At 45.8% G+C, this 16,661-nt stretch overlaps 1 long non-coding RNA gene across 1 annotated transcript; it reads left to right on the top strand.

Moving 5' to 3' along the window:
- Window positions 1-15,907: 15,907 nt before the first annotated feature.
- On the top strand, window positions 15,908-16,372 carry LOC140578773 (uncharacterized). The gene is made up of 2 exons (XR_011983047.1): window positions 15,908-16,104; window positions 16,145-16,372. It is a non-coding gene; the product is annotated as an uncharacterized lncRNA (long non-coding RNA).
- The last annotated feature ends 289 nt before the right edge of the window (window positions 16,373-16,661 follow it).

Here is a 16,661-nt window from a genome sequence, read left to right as displayed (position 1 = left end):
ATGTCTTTTCCCATTACATGCCATTTGCAGTTATTATAACATAGAAATGCCCCCCTGTAATGGCAAGGCCAAAGTCCTTACTCTGAATGTTGAGAGCTGAGCTTTCCTCAGACATGATATTGCATAAAAGGGAACATTTTTTCATCACCCTTTTAGCACTTTTCCCTTTTCTGCTTTGTGTTACCAGTAAGAGGGAAAATACTTAATAAACAGTTGGTTTAGGTAGCATTAGACTGGACTTCATTAATCCCAATGTAGCCATCCAGGTGGACTGTACTTTCTGTCTAAAGCTCTGTGTATCATAAAGTTGTTCTGCAAAGTTTTGTTCTGCATTGTTTTCATAAAAGATTAGCGACTCGCCGAGTTAAACATACCTTGTTCACACTTACGGGCCAATTTGTGCTGGCGCTGGACACAGCATATGGGTACTTCTTAGTAACAAACATCTTTGGAGGATCACAGCTTTTGCTAAGTCTAAACTATTATAAATTCACGCTGTATAAAGTGTGCTGAAGACGTATTTCTGTGTAATGTAAAAAAAGGTACATAAATGCCAAACATAAATGGTTTAAATCACGAGTAACTCATTGGACACAGGTGTTTCTGTATTCTGCCAAATACAGATAGAGGTGGATAAAAAAGATAGAGTTTATGAATCCCAAGGGGAAATTTGGTATCACACAGGAGATATTGCAAATTAGCTAGGACTGATTATTCTCCAGTGGGGTCATGGATTGTAACTGTACCCTATTTGCAAGAATTCTGGTATAAATAGATTCATTAAACTAATCTATTATTAGGTTCTTTCTAAACTTTGATTACTTGTTATTTTCGGTAACACTTTACTTGACAGGGCACAAATACTAAATGAGTCAGTTACTATTGATGTACGAATTATGAACAAATCATGAATAAATATATATATAATAGCTACTTAAGATAAAAAGATGTCACGATTCATTTATGATGAACAAACATGAGAGAAACATTTATAGTATTTCACTTGTTATTCATTCTTTGTTCCTTTTGTAGTTCACAAACGTTTACAGAATTAGCAGAAATAGTAACAAATATAGCTACTTGAGATACAACATGCATCACAAATCATTAATGATGAATTAACACGACATCAGTATGTACCTAAGACTTAGTTTGTGGTTAATAAATACATAAGTAATAGCATGATACTATAGTATTTGCCCCATCAAGTAAAGTATTACTGTATTTTCATTCATTGCATTCACTGAAATGCAAATACTGAGATGTAAAGAATTAGTGCAGGGGAAACAAACGGACGTTTGACCGGCAGAGGTCAACACAAAAGATGAAATTGTTTTGTGCAAGCCATCAAATTAAGGGAGGAGGGAACTTCAACGCAATTTGCATCCTGTGGTAAGGAGGTGTGTCGAGACCCCTTCCAGATCGGTCCAATCTCACACGCCTAATTTGCTCTCGGTAGACGGCAGGTGTTCCGCGCCACTCCGCCTCCCCGCTGTTCGCGGGGCGCCGGCTACACCATCACCCAGCAACGAGGTTATCTACCGCTCTCTCTCCAGCAGGCCGGAAAGACGGCAAGGACGAAGCGCTTTGCCTAGGGTTTGAAAAATCTGAAAAAGTTAACTGACACTCTGTTTAAGATGCTCCGCATTTTAGAGCTTATAATCTCTGGCGGAGGGAGGGAGTCCGCTTCACCTTATCGGTTACGCTCCAAGCCTTTCACTGCTGTCAGGCTGCCAGATTATATTTGTGCAGGGTCCTCTGAAGAACTTTCTGAAGCATTTATTTTTATTTATTTTTTTACTTATTCAAAATTTAGATCCCGGATGATTGACTCCGGGATAATCTGGCAATAATGCCACACAGTCTCTTGCAGGATATCCTGTATCTCAGCAGCAGGGGATTAAGGTAATTTGTCCCCTGGATTTCCAGGAAAGTCCATATTTACCACCTACTTATTCAGATTCTTGGCCATTGTGTGTGCCTGCAAATTTTTCTTACACTCTTCCTCGAAGAATGTTTTTTCTTTGGAGTGAATCGCGGGACTCCATCATTAACTGAGAATGCAGTGCTCAGGAGGGGGGTGGCGAGGGGCTGGGGCCCTGGAAGTGTTATTCACCTTCACCAGAGGTTGATGGAGAGTCGCGCGAATTCCATTTGTTTACGCGCCAAGGAGCCCCGGCAAATTAAAATAAAATCTGACCAGCGGTAAAACCCAATGAAAAAGGCCATGCTCATCACCCTGGTGATCCGCTCGGCGGCGTAAATGGCGCCGTGACCTCCACGCGCCAAATAAGGTGCCCGGCACTCTAAATCCTGCCCCCGTATGTGTGTTTCCGGCCGAGGGCTGACAAACAGAGTCACATCTAATCACATTCTCCCCTCGGTAATCTGGGGGGGACGGTGTGCCATCATATAATCCTGTAATTCAGCTGCCATCATATCATCTCTCTGTGTTTAATAACGTGCCTCCAGTCCATGGCTGTCAATCCCACAACACCCCCCCACCCCCCCCCCCCATCTCCGACCGTTAGTAATAAGCTGCGGCGGATGACAGGCAAACGCTCATTTCAGTGACGATGACTCACGTGTACCTTCCTTTCATTTCTTGAATGAAATTCTCCTGAGTGAAAACCATAAAAAAAATTACCTCCCAGAAAAACAGGGTAAATGCACCTTTCGGGCTATATGAGAATGAAATGCGCTTTTAGGAGCAAGAGGCAGTAACGTCTTTGTCGAAGGTGATGCCAGCGATGTTAATATGGAGATGAAAAGGCCGCCTTTGCCATCCCGATCTACCGGCCCCGTGTGCAGCATCGGGCTCTTTCGCCTGATATCGGGCCGCCGTCACAGAAAAAAGTACCGGCGGTGAAAAGAAGACATCAAGCTGTCCTACAAACGAATTCTGTACGAGCCCAGAACCCTGCTGATCTGTGGGGCCATGCAGGAATGTTCCCGGGCTGCTTATCTCATGGGAGACGTGAGAGGTTTGATGTCCCAGGTCGGCGGAGGGAGAAAGAGTCGGAAATCAGCTTGCATGAGTCGCGGGGTGGTATCGGACGCAGGGCCTGAGAGCGCTGCTGTTTTTCAGGGAAAACAATGCTGTATTTTAGGGAAATAATGGCTTGAAAATACTGCTTCATTTTCACAGAGTGGAACTCATGACTGTCCTCATTCATGACGTTAAGCTAGCAGTGACCTAGTAATCGCTGTGGCTCAGCTTGGTTGATTCTTCAGTTTGGGTAAAGTCATAAGCTGGAATGACAGTGAATTTTAATACCCCGAGTTACACTGACTCAAAGTTGGTTACTTTTTATCCATATTGAAGTTTGGTGATCTTGATATGTATTTTTTTTTAGCTGGGCTTTTTTCTTGACGTGATTTGGATTAAATGTGTAACGGAAAGGTCCCACAGCCTGTCCTGTCATGTGACTGAAAGGTCCCACAGTGGGTCCCATCATGTGACTGAAAGGTCCCACACAGCGGGTCCTGTCATGTGACTGAAAGGTCATGTGACTGAAAGGTCCCACAGCGGGTCCTGTCATGTGACTGAAAGGTCCCACAGTGGGTCCTGTCATGTGACTGAAAGGTCATGTGACTGAAAGGTCCCACAATCAATCCTGTCATGTTTCCTGAGCCCACAGGGTGGTTCTGTGTACCATTTCATGCCCAGGTGCTGCTCCTGAAGCTCACGACACACTCCCTCAGGGGCGTTCTCACGTTCCCTGTGACGTGAAACTACATTGCATTCAAAACAAAAAGTGGGGTGAAAAACACACACATACAGCGCCCTCTGATGGGAATTAAAACAAAAGCACTGTGATGTAATGGATGAATTGGTGGCCTTTTGGCAGGGCGTCGAACCATCTATAATATGATTCCTTTCAGAGAAAGTAAAGATGCTGGTGTGATGTTCAGAAGGGAATACCTCAGACCCTCAAGCCCATGGTTCGAATGAACTTGTACCTTGCTGTGAGGTGATGAGTCTCATTTATTGCAGGGGCTGAGTGATGTGTGGGGGGGGTGAATGGTGAGGGGGGAGCAGGCAATGTGCTAGGTTCCCCCTGCAACCCCCCCCCCCCCCGCCATCCACGGTGCCCCGGGCACAGGGCTCGGCCCTGTCAGCTCATTCCGGTCTGGGGATGAAAGGTGGGGGCAGGAAAACGGGGGTGGGGGGGGGGGGGTGGTTTGAGCGTTGCAGCAATTTTTCCCTTTCCGCTCGGTGAACACATTCACTCTGACAGGCCTCCCTGCAGTCTGCAGACTAGCAGATGGTGGGAGCACAGTCCCCATCAGCATAAAAACAGCGCGGCCCAGCCTGGCCGGCACGTCACCGCCTCCCTCTCCCTCTGCATCGCACCTTCCCCGTGCTCCCTTCTTCCACCCCTTGTCGGGCCATTTTCCGCCATTCCTGCCCCCCCTCTCTCCCCCCCCCCCCACCCTGCAGTGACGACAGGCCCAGCGAGTGATTCAGACGTTCAGGAGAAATAACATAATAATAATAAATAAGTAGCACATACCTGCCTTTTAATTGGCTTCCATCATCGCCGCATGAGAGAACAGAAAGTCGACTACGATGTCACGCCACCAATGGTATTAAAATAGCATTAAAATTAAAACTGCATTGGAAATCATGCGAGATACCATGCGGTACTGACGAGCTTCGTGTAAACTCTGAAGTGCTTCTCCGATGATAAAAAGGCAGCCGGGTATCTAGTGTTCCCTCTAGAATCTCTAGTATCTAAAGTTTATTCTTTAAAAACTCCTTATATATGTGAGGCACAAGCTCAAAAAGCAGGTCAGTGTGGTGTGGTGACCGTTTTAATACCATCTTCTCTCCTCCCAGCGAGGTCAGATGGCTTAGACACATACGCCTCTGCAGACACTTTGCTGGTGCTTAAGCGGATCTTGAAAACCCGGACTTGTCCCTGTTCCTGTTCTAGTTCAGTCACCATTCAGGCGGGGACAGCTCGCCATATGAAAATAGCAATCCCAGTACCTCCTATGCCTTCTATAAATAGCCCCCCGCCCCCTTTCCCCCGAGGATTCACTGGACGTGACTTCGTTCTCCCATCTGCACAGCACTGAATGCCATGATGCAGGTTTGGAAGGGGGCAGCCCAGCCAGGCGGAGTGTGGAGGAATCACGAGTCTGTGGTACCAAACACTGGATGCCCTTTGGGCACATGGGCAAGATCCGGTGGCCTTTTTGGGATCACATTAGTCAGCAGGGAGCCAAATAAATTGGATAATTGACACAAGCTTAGGTTGGGGGGGGGGGGGGAGCGAATGAGCCAATGGAGGCCTCCAGGAAGTGCCGCAGAGAGCGTGTAGGGGGCTGAATTTCATTATTTTCCCCTTACAGACGCTATCGAGATTTATAATGAAATTCACGCTCAACCAGCTGTGTGACGAATACCGCGGACTCACACAAGAGAAACGCCAATCCATGGCGGGGTGTCTCCAGCCAACATCCAGGGTCGGGTGTGTCGAACCCGAGCTTAGCGGTACATTTAATGAGCTTTGTATTTAACGCCATTCACCGAGACAGTAGGTGCGCTGTAATTACAGCCATATTGGTATTTTTACTTAAGTAATATTCGCTCTTCGTGCCCAACAGGAATTAGTATGCAGCATCAAAGAACGCGGTGGTGACTCCGTTGTACCTTTTCTCTGTAATTAAAGCAGGAGGAGCGGGCAAGTCAGCAAAAAACGTGCTGGTAAAAACGCTAACGATTCAGCTTGACCCGCACGGGGCATCCCAGCTGAATTGAAAGCTTTGCCAGCGGAACAAAATGTCTTCAAGTGGCCCCTCATAGCCATTAGCTGTGCTGCCAACAGCATTTTGGACTGAGTCCGTGTTGCATCTGGTGTGACCCAAGGCTGAGTCGAATGCTCAGGGTTGGGATTGGGGGGTGGGGGGGGTTGGGGGGGTGGGGGTGTTTTATACAGACCCAAGGTAATTTCCTTACCCAGTCTGCCCTGGAGAAGTCAGGCACTATCAGATGTGCCTCCCTGATTTTCCTCTTATGTGAAATACGGAGGTACAGGGATGGTCTGTAGACATTTGTATGTGAAGTGAGAGATCAAATCGGTTCGATTAGATTTTTAAAACATGCCCTTCCTGACACGACTCGCCCCAGAGCCCTTTCCATGTACACGTGTAAACACGCAGGGTGCACTGTGCAAGCAGAAGAAGCTGTAAGACAGCAGAGGAGAAGAGCAAAGACCCCTTAGGTTAGACAGCAGGGGAAGAATCCATAGTCAACAGGCTGCCTTAACCTCCCAGGACCATTTACAGTTACAATTACTTATTTAGTAGATGTTTTAGTCCGTACAAGAGAGGCAGATAGTACATCTGAAGCATACAGCTGTCAAGGAACCCACTTATGTACAAGTGCCGCTAGGCTTAACTGCCTACAAGTGCAAGACAGCTCTGTTAAAAAGAGCTTTGCAAATACTCCTTAAAAAATGCTGCATTTGTAATCAGTAGTGCTATAAACTTCTCAAGATATGGGTAGACTCAGACAAAACATGCGATCTATACACAAATATCTCTCAACAGAGAAACTAGCAAGATCAGAGCCTGGCATACAATGCAGGTCAATCGATTCCTATATTAAATCTTTCATTTACAATCAACCAGTAATTCAGCCTTTCTCTGGCCGGAACAGTGAACTCTCTATGGAAGATCGTTTTAGTCCTGGTCCCACTGATCCATTTTCTGAGCTGGATTTGGTGCCATTAGTCTCAACTGGACTGAACGAATGACATGATTCACATAATGTGAAAAAGAAAGGATGGTTGAGGAATAATTTTTTATTACTTTTTAGGCTTTAATTTAAATTTTAAGGCTTTTTAATCTGAATTTCTCTTAGCTGAGGAAGACGTCTTAAAGATAATTTGATGGCAAAGGGTAACTAAAAATAATAACTTTTCCCCTAAATTGAATAAATTTCCATTATTTTAATTCATCATTTGTTAAGTAGAATGGTGCATCACGTGAGTTTTAAATTAAGCTTCTTTGACCATTCACGGAACCAACACATTAGAAAAGTTTAATTAATCAAGCTTCATATTGCCCAAAGTCTAAGAACAAATAAGTCAACAGAAGAACTGTATGAGTTCTCAAATATACATTCGGATCAATGTGACTTCTATCAAACCCTAAGTTCAGTCAATAGCTCAGGGACGGGAAATTAATTACGAGCCGGGCTGGAACAAAGAGCTTCATGCACCGTGGACCAGCAGGAGTGGGATTAAGAAAGCCTAGTCCTGGGCTTTCACAGCAGTGTTTATTTCTGCAAACTTGTCTCCTGCTTCTGGTTCCTTTGGCTTCCGCTGAGCGACACCCCCCCCCCCACCAGAACACCTCCAGGTGTATTTTTGTGAAAGCCGTTGCCCCCCCCCCCCACTGCTGCTGGCCCTCTAGCTCTCCATATGAAAAGATGGTTGGCCCTCCCAAGACACTAATTAGGCGGTAATTAAGAAGGACGTCTCTCCGTCGATGTGAGGTGCGCCGTGGGAGTCACCTGTGGGCCCGTCTCTTCTGTGCGATCCGCGCTCTCACCTGTGTGAACACGGTGGCTTTGAAACGCCGCCTTCAAAAACACATGCTGTCAGAATAAATGTTGCACATAAATCAGGCACAGAACCCCTCCCCCCGGACCCCCGACACTCTCAGAAGCACAGCGGGCGCGTCCCACATGGGGATATAAATGTAGCGATCTGCTAGGAAACAAAAAAATAAATTAATAAATAGAACGTATATATACCCTGTGCTTGAGCTAAACGCGGCGAGCAGAGTGCTAACGTGCGAAATGCCATCGTCAAGCAGCAGATGTGTGCTGACTGCTACCCCCCCAGCCCCCCCCCCAACCCCAAACTTATGGGAAGCATTCAAGTGTGAGACAGCTCGCTGATGAAAGTTAATTGTGTCGGAGAATAACAGAGCGTTGTGATTTGTAAGGTTCTCACTCACATTACTGCCGACAGAAAGCGAGTGCTTTGTGGGGGGGGGGGGGGGGCACGACGATGCCCCTACGCAAGTCAGGTGAAGGAAGTCTAGACGAACCCACCAACCTGCATCCTGGTATAATATGTGTATGTATAAGTGGGGGAGGGGGTGTATATATGACCACATGTCCCCACAATGTAAAAAAAAAAAAAAGTTGTTTTGACGTGGTTACCATTTTTTGGTCCCCACAAGGGAAAACTCAATTTTATTAAAATCTGGGACTGCAATCAAAAAAATAAAAATGCCCAAAGTCTTGTATTTAGTTTGGTTACTTATGGTTATGGTTAGGGCTGGGTTGGGGTTAAGTTTGTCATAGTTGAGATTAGGGTTATGCCCATAGAAGTGAATGGACGGTCCCCACAAAGATATGAATACAAACTTGTGTGTGTGTGTGAGAGAGAGAGAGAGAGAGAGAGAGAGAGAGAGTATATTTCTTTAGTTGAAGTACCTGAGAATGATATGAATCAGTGAAGCCAATGTCAATTCAGATGGTGGGGAAACTGATCACTATATTAGTTTTAAGTCATATTTACTCCAGCCCATTATGCTGCTGCAGTATGTAGATTAAGATTAAGATCGACTTTATTGATCCCAGGGGGAAATTGTAGTGCATACAGCAGCGAGAACGTGCATACAGCAGACAAACACACATACAGTGCCAAACAGACAAGGTGTAAAGATAGTACACAAACAAATTAAACATAGTGCAAACATGGTGCACATAAGCAATATCCTGAAATACAGAAAATTGAGATACTAAATAAATTAAGAATTATTATTGCTGTGCAAATGATTATATGAATGTAGCAAAGAATTACATATTGTTTTTTTAACTCTCAGACACTGAGTGGTCTGGTTATTGTTGGATTCCAGTCATCAAAAATCTCACTCCAGTATTTAGTGTTGTAAGACACAATTTATAATGTAATGGACAAAACGAACACTTTTTGGACCCCATGCTGGTATCCTAGCGACAGCAGAAGCATTTTGAAAAGGCCAGATGTAATTAAGGAAGTGTTAAACCCAGTCATAGACTCGGGTAATATGACAACTGCTCATTACTTAGAAACACATTCCATTGTCACCTGTACAGGCTGCTTTAAAAAGGAAATAATCTCTATGTCACACTTTCACACGCTGATGTCATCAACATTCGCCCTCCCTGGGACACGAGATGGTTTTCACCTGTGGCTCATTAACTGTATGGACATTTAAAGCCCTGTGCCTCTTCTGTACTTGTGGATCTGATTCTTCATTCCTGAGCTGTAGCCTGAGTACTCCGTCTGGTTTTCTCGTGTACGATTGTCCTTCCATGTGTTTGACCTGTGATTTTTGGATTACCCTCCATTGTGCCATTCAAGCCCGATTGACCTCAGCCTGCCTGTCGACTCTAAAGAATAAAACTCAAGGATGTCTGTCTAGTGGAACTCTTCTGTTATTACACTCAGACAAGAGCAGTCATCTAAATTATAACCCGCTGCCCTTATGTTTGTATGTCTCAGTGGGTTAAGCCTCTGTGCCTGTAATTTGAAAGTTGCCGGTTGAAGTCTTAGCCTCCACAGAATCGCTGTTTCTCTCTGAGGCCTTTGATCAAGGCCTTCATCCCCACAACGTGCTCCAGTGGTGCTTAGCAAAGGGCCAGACCCTATACTAGTACCTAAGGTTTCACTCTCAACTGTATATATTTGTGTTTATGTTCCATAACCCAGAGCAAGATGGGAACCAATCATTCCAATGTACTTGTGCAAATAGCAAATAAAGACGCCTTCTCCGGACGCTCAGTACTCAACTGGAAGAAATCGGCTTTATAATAAACAAGATGTGCCGGGATACAAGCAAGCTTCCACGTTTCTTAAAAGTCACCTAGAGTTAAAGTGTCTAAATGTTTTGTAAAAGTAAATACTGTTCACTATTGCATGGTCGTTTATCTAACCCTTCCTCCAGAATTTATTGTCCAGTATTTATTGCGCAGCTGTTCTTTGTTCCAGCTGTTGGACTCTCTGAAGAATCTCAATTTCATTTCATGTGTGCAAAATGACACTAAAGCCACTTGACGTGACTCGGTGTCAAGAAAAAAAATCAATTGAAGCATCAACCAAATAAGTTAGCTGCTCGGTGAGTAGCTACAGAACGTGCGGCTGGCAGGCAAAGGTGTGCCTGGGGTTAAAAATAGACCTACGATGTAGAGAGACACCAGACAGATACTCAAACAATCCGGCGTCTCCGTGTCATGAATACCAGAACTTCCTGGTCTGAGGGAACCCGATTATTTATGCAGAACTCCCAGCCGCTCCCTGGGTCCATAGGACTGGAGACATATGAAGAAAAAAGCCCTTTTTAATTGGCAATGTGCCGGTTGCCAGGCTGGAGAAGATGGTCATAGAAGTGTGTGACTGCTTTAATCTGGGGTCGTCGGACAGCTCATCTCAGCATGTGCTTGTGCGCACTTTGCAAAGTAAGTCAGTGTTTAAATGAAATTCCGCCTCCGGCTGGCTGTATTGATTAGTCAGCTCAAGGAGCGGGCGGATAATTTATTTATTTAATGTGAAGTCCTCCGGCATCACTCCCATCCGGCATACCCGGGGGACGCCGGGAGCTCGGCGGCCTGGCCTGGAGACGGACAACGCAGTGCCCCATGTGCGAGATTAGGATGAATGTGAAATACTGAGGATACAAACTAGGCCGAAAACTATCCATGTGATAATTAAGGCTGTTACTGTCCCCCTAGCTTCTCCTTGCATGACTGGAGAGAAATTACTGGTGATGGCGACATGTGCAGTCATGCTCTGATAGGTCTGGGCCGAGACCCTCTGCAAGAATGGCGGCAGTAAAGAGAAGCAGTAATGCAGATTACCTCCAAATTTTAACAAGCGTTAATATTGTATCGCCTCTGTCATCTAATACTCTCATACTCCCTCTCCTTAAATAGCTTCTTTTTGTGTGCAGTTAATGGAGCTTGAGGAAAACTAGCTAATATCTAATCATCCTGCGATTTAAGCGGGCTGTTTAACATGTGTTTTGTGTAACACGGCCTTCTTGTTTTTGCAGGAGCGCAGTTCCAACTACATCCCCCACGAATAGCCCGATGTGTCAGATGTGCCACAATCTGAGGCTGTCCGCCTTCACTGCGGCACCCGGCCGCTCAGGGAGGTTGCAAAATGTGGATCGGAAAAAGTCCAAGCTGGTTCCGACAGAGATAAGGGCTCGGAAGGGATTTGTGATGAACGGGGAAGCCCGGGTCACAGCTAAAGAAAGGCTTGCTTTGAAAGATCTCAGCAACATGAGTTAAAACGCACCCACACAAGCAGCCAGAAAGTGACAAGTCAAGATGATACAGCAAGCAGTAAACTCAAAACTGCAAGATGGGAATTATTTACGCTGCAATACGTATTGTCACTGAATGCCTGATATAGTTTTTGCCACTAGTCATCTAATTATGCATTTCCAATAAGCTATTTATATATACCCATATTAATAAAGCTTCCTTGTTAAATCGCCACTCCGACTAAGCTTGGTTTTTAATCACTACATAGCAGTTGTAGAAACATCATTAAAATAAACACTGCCGCAGGTAGGAAGACATACATCTGCATCACATTCATGATTATATGTTTTTGCAGGCCATGGTTTGCCGCGTGGTTAAAACTAAATGTGTGGAGATTTGCGCCAAACTCAACCCATGAATAAAATGCGGCGAAGTTCGTGCTAAGCTGATCCGCAGCAGTTACCAGCCGAAATAAACACGATTATTGCAATTACAATGGGAAGCAGAGAAAGAAACCACTCAACAGGCAAGTGATGTTGTAAGGGCCGGATTTTTTTTTCTCACCCAAACTGAAAGAACATTTTGTAGGCATGTTTACTCTCCTTTTCTCCTTTCTTTCTGGGAATCGTTTCAAATTTTCAGCAGTGGAGACGATCACCTATGGGGGATTACAGGCCCCAGCGCTCCACACGAACGTATCGAGGATTCTTGTACAGATTACTGTAGCTGGCAACCACGCACACATGCATATTACACATTACACAATCCAGGGTTGGAGGGACTGTAAGGACTCACAGGATGCATGCTTAAAAAATGTTTCCAATCCTCAGAATATCTTGGATGTTTTTTTATTTTATTTTTGCACACAACTTATTATTACTCTTTTCCTGTGAAACTCAGAAGGTGCCTGGTGAGCAAATCGATCTCTCCAAAGCTCCTGCAATAGTACAGACTGCACTTAAGCAGGTCATTTTTGAAGAAAACTTTGAAGTGCATCTCTTACTTATTCTGGCCTTCACTCTGCCGTCTGCTGAGCAAAGGAGTTGTTCATCTGGAGAGCAGCCTGCTCATTAACCATTTACAGAAGTGACGGACAGATAATTTGACGTCTGTGTTAAGCGGCAGATAAGTGAGAGTCTTAATTGATGCAAATAGTGCAATTTTCTGCAATTGACTCATTATTTTCCATTTGATTGTAGGTTGCCAGGCAACATGAATTTGAGGTCGAGCTCATTGTGTCGCCGTCTGGTGAGGGAAGGAGCAGCCGGACAGAGATGAATGTTAGCGATCTTTTTGCAATCGGTCATGCTGGCGACAAGGCAGGGGCTGGGAGGTGGGGAGGTTGATGTATCTTAAAGCTGTCTAAGGAAAGACGCAATCGTATATGTGCTGCTCTAATGTGTGCCTAGTGTCTGGAGGAGGCTGTAAGTAAGCCAGTTGTATTTCTATGATAGCCTGATGAAGAAGCCATCCCAGTGGGATAGAAGAATCTGTGGAGGATGGGCACAGATAAGACCTCCACCCACTTCAGCACTAGCCTCTGAATGAGAGCTCATGTGTGTTAATACCAAGAAGCACTGATATTCCTTTAAGGTACGTCAACCACGCCAACAATCATCAGGATTATGGTTCAAAATGAGGGGTTTGAGTGGTGCAGAATCCCCAATAAGCCTCGATGACCCCCCCCCCCATAAGAAAGATCTGCTTTATGCTAGTCTATAATGATTTTAGGGGAACCCCCCCCCCCAACACTCATCAGACACTTGGAACACTGATTTGCTTTGGCTGCAAATGCCCATGTGACCATACCCGCTCTCCTTTCCGCCCAGCGCTGGTCTCAATGAGGCAAGGAAATGGAGATGATCAGATGTTTATTCCAAATGGACCACGGAGCCCGAGAGCTCTGACGATGGGCTGGGAGTGGCTTTCTGAGAGCAGCTTCCTGGAAGCGACTTTCCGAGAGCAGCTGTGATGTCGTATTAATGAGGGCAGCCCGTTAAGCTCACAGCTTCCCATAAGAGCTACCAGTTGAGCCTCACATCGACTGCACTTAAGCGAGCCGCAGCAGAGTGTGGCGGGGTATCGCTACCGCCGTGGTCGTAACGCAATTCCGCAGTCAACCAGCTGCGGTGACCAATAGATGGCGCTGTCATCTGTCGCCCACCCACTCTCCTAGTGAATCAAGGCTCTGTCATCAAAAATAAACTGCTGATGCTTTTCTTTTCAGTATAATATCTCTTGAACACCCTGACGGCATGAAGCGTGAAGGGTTTAAATGAGAAATTCTAGCTGCCACCGTAAAGAAAGTCATGAGAAGACAGAACATGGAGACTCTCTGCCTGATGCACGGTCATGTTCCCTAGTGCCCCAGTATCACAGAGACCCAGTGTTTTATTTCACCTTTTTTCTCACCAGCATAGTAGCTCTAGTTTTGTTGTGATTTTATGAATTCCTTATCAGCACCAATGACTTTTTTTTACCACTTATATGAGTTCCTTTGTAGCCTGGGAGTCCCTTAGTAGCAATTCCCTGCATGTCCCCCTGGGAAAAAGCCTTGATGTAGAGCCAGGACAGGTGGGGGGCAGTACACCCCCTGGCGGCCTTGGGAACATGGTCTCGGAAAGGGTGGTCTGTAGTTCACCAGAAGAAGCAGTCTAGCCTGAAGATCGGTGGATGCGTTTCTAATTGCCTGACTAATGCGAGATGGTAAGTCTCTGTTTAACATAAATGGACTCAAATTTATTTAATGTTTTAGGGAAAGTGGTTTTAATGACCTTGCCCTTCAATTGTGGATCTACTCATGTTTTAGATGCTACATCTACATTTAACAGTCAAATTAGTGAGTAATACCAGGGGTGTGGCTAAAAATTATGTTCATACCCACCCCCCACATTATATATTTCTATAATTTTATGTATTCAAGGGCCCCTGTGAATTGCTGCCCCCCTTGAATCTGCCAGGGTATCTATGCCCCCACTGCACCAATAAGTAAGACCCCAAATTAACAAAATATGAATCCCTTAGGTACTTTTGGCCTTCTGTCATGACCACTGACATGACGCCACTATGGCCTGTGGAAACGGGGTGGGTGGGGGGGTGGGTGGGGGTCCCTGGGCCTGTACCTGGGTAACTTTAGGAGCATCATTAATAACACAGTGATGAACAATCACGAAAATAATTCCAATAAAACTTTATCAATAAAAGCCTGAATTATATCCATATTTTTTAAAAGCAAAAGGTCATGTCTGAGTTTTCCAAAAGCAAAGCAAACTGACAAGTGGGCATGACTTTATGCCCTGCCTTATGTGCGCCCCGCCCCCCCCCAATCCCCCCCATTCAGCCGCGTTAATCCAGGCAGTGCCAGTCCCCTCCCAGTCCTTAGTGGGCGGGAACATGTTGGTGTCAGTTGGCCCAATTCCAATGGCTGAGGTCCCTTATGGAGCTCACACACATCACACCGTGTTACTCAGGGGTATCAGGCCCATCATGATGCAACACGGCCGAAACAACAAAGAGTGACGAAAATCAGCTCCAATCAATCCATCGATGAAAATAACTCATGGCTTGAGAGGGGAGACGTGCGTCGTTTAAATTCATAAACCTCCCTGGGGAATGGAAAGAAGCTCCGTCACGTCAAGGTGATGGAATACTGATCCCGCTCACAGCGTTCGATAGAGACTGACAGCGGGGCTCGTTACGATATGCACGCCGTCCGACGCGGGTGTTAATTTCGGGTTGCTGTCGTCGGCGAAGCGGTTCCGGCGCAACCCGTCACTTCGACTGGTATTGCTGTCCAAATCCGCCACGCCTGACAGCTCTGACACTGCCATCCGGAAGATGTCACTGGCTGGTCGTGCTCATGCTAATGAAGCCCACGGGGGGGGGGGGGGGGGGGCTTGATTTGAAAAAAAGAAAAACACCGGCGGTGCCAGCGTGTGAAACGCGAGCGGAGGAAGTGTATGTTCCTGTCACGGCGTGCCAGGCGGGCGAATGCCACCCCACGGGTTTGTGCTTCCACAGCAGGCTAGTTGGAGCGGGGGGCTCAGATACGGCTCCGGTCCTGCGGCTCCTCCATGAGTTCCGTGAGTCACTTCCTGAGGTCCCTGAAACCCCTCCCACACCCGCCTGGCGTCCGCCTGTAATTCCCTGCGTCTCATCCAGACGGCCGGACCGCAGCGGTCCCCAAACCCCACACGTGTCCACTGGGCCCTGACATGTGACCGGGCCCCATCGTCATATAGAAAGGATGCGGGAATGGAGCATGCATGACAATCTGGGGTTTAAGCCAATAATCCCCCCCCCCCCCACCAAAAAACTCCCAACACTGCACATAAATAGCCAGCATAAATAAACCTCTTGGTTTATCAGTTATTTCAGGGAGAGATAAAAATTAAACAAATACTTTAACCACAGTTACCGTGGCGGTAACACCAACACTGCAATGGCTCATCACACTTAATTGACGGGATGTCAAACTCGCTGTTTTTCATTACTGTACAATTTCACCCCCCCCCCCCAGTATTTTGGCTGAACATTCCCTATTATCAAACTCACCAACATACCAACAAATAAACCAACATACTGCAGTTCATTTCATTTAGTTTTATTTTTATACAGGTATCAGTTGACTTCCATCCTATCGTGTCCCGTCTGATCACATTTACGTCCAAGGTCCATAGTAAATAATATACACTGATGGAGAGATGCCTGAAAGCGGGTGTAGTAGGCCGATAGTAGGTGTAGTAGGCTGTTAGCGGGTGTAGTAGGCCGATAGTGGGTGTAGTAGGCCGTTAGCGGGTGTAGTAGGCCGTTAGCGGGTGTAGTAGGTCGTTAGTGGGTGTAGTAGGCCGTTAGCAGGTGTAGTAGGCCGTTAGCGGGTGTATCACTTAGTGTAACAGGCGCAGGACAATGGGCAGCCCTGCTAGCCGTTTAATGACCCACTGCCCATATCTAACTTGTAATACATATGCACACAGTAATGTAAATGTAATGGAGAGCTACAATAAGCAGATATAAAGATACAGTGCCTGTACTGTGCTATTTTGTTACATAAAAAGACAATGTACTGTACAATAAAATCTTTGTCAGCTCCTACTGTTTGCTACCACATGCATCTTTTAATTTCATAGAGCAATCAGCACTTGATTTTTGCCTGTAATTTAAGTGCAATCTCTCTCTTTTTATTATAAAGTGTTGTGATTTTATATTTACAGTATGATTTGCTGTACTGTGTGTATATTACAGTGCTGTACTGTGTATATCAGGGGTCCCCAGCTGTGGTCCTGGAGAGCTACCGTTCAGTAGGTTTTCTATCATGCTCAGCTTCTGATGAGCCGCACCTGTTCTCAGGTAAATACCAGGAACAGGTTGTCGCTCATCTGAA

The sequence above is a fragment of the Paramormyrops kingsleyae genome, chromosome 16 (assembly GCF_048594095.1).
Source record: "Paramormyrops kingsleyae isolate MSU_618 chromosome 16, PKINGS_0.4, whole genome shotgun sequence".
In the NCBI taxonomy this organism is placed as follows: domain Eukaryota; kingdom Metazoa; phylum Chordata; class Actinopteri; order Osteoglossiformes; family Mormyridae; genus Paramormyrops; species Paramormyrops kingsleyae.
Note: the sequence above shows the minus strand (reverse complement) of the source record. Positions and strands in the feature narration are given on the sequence as shown.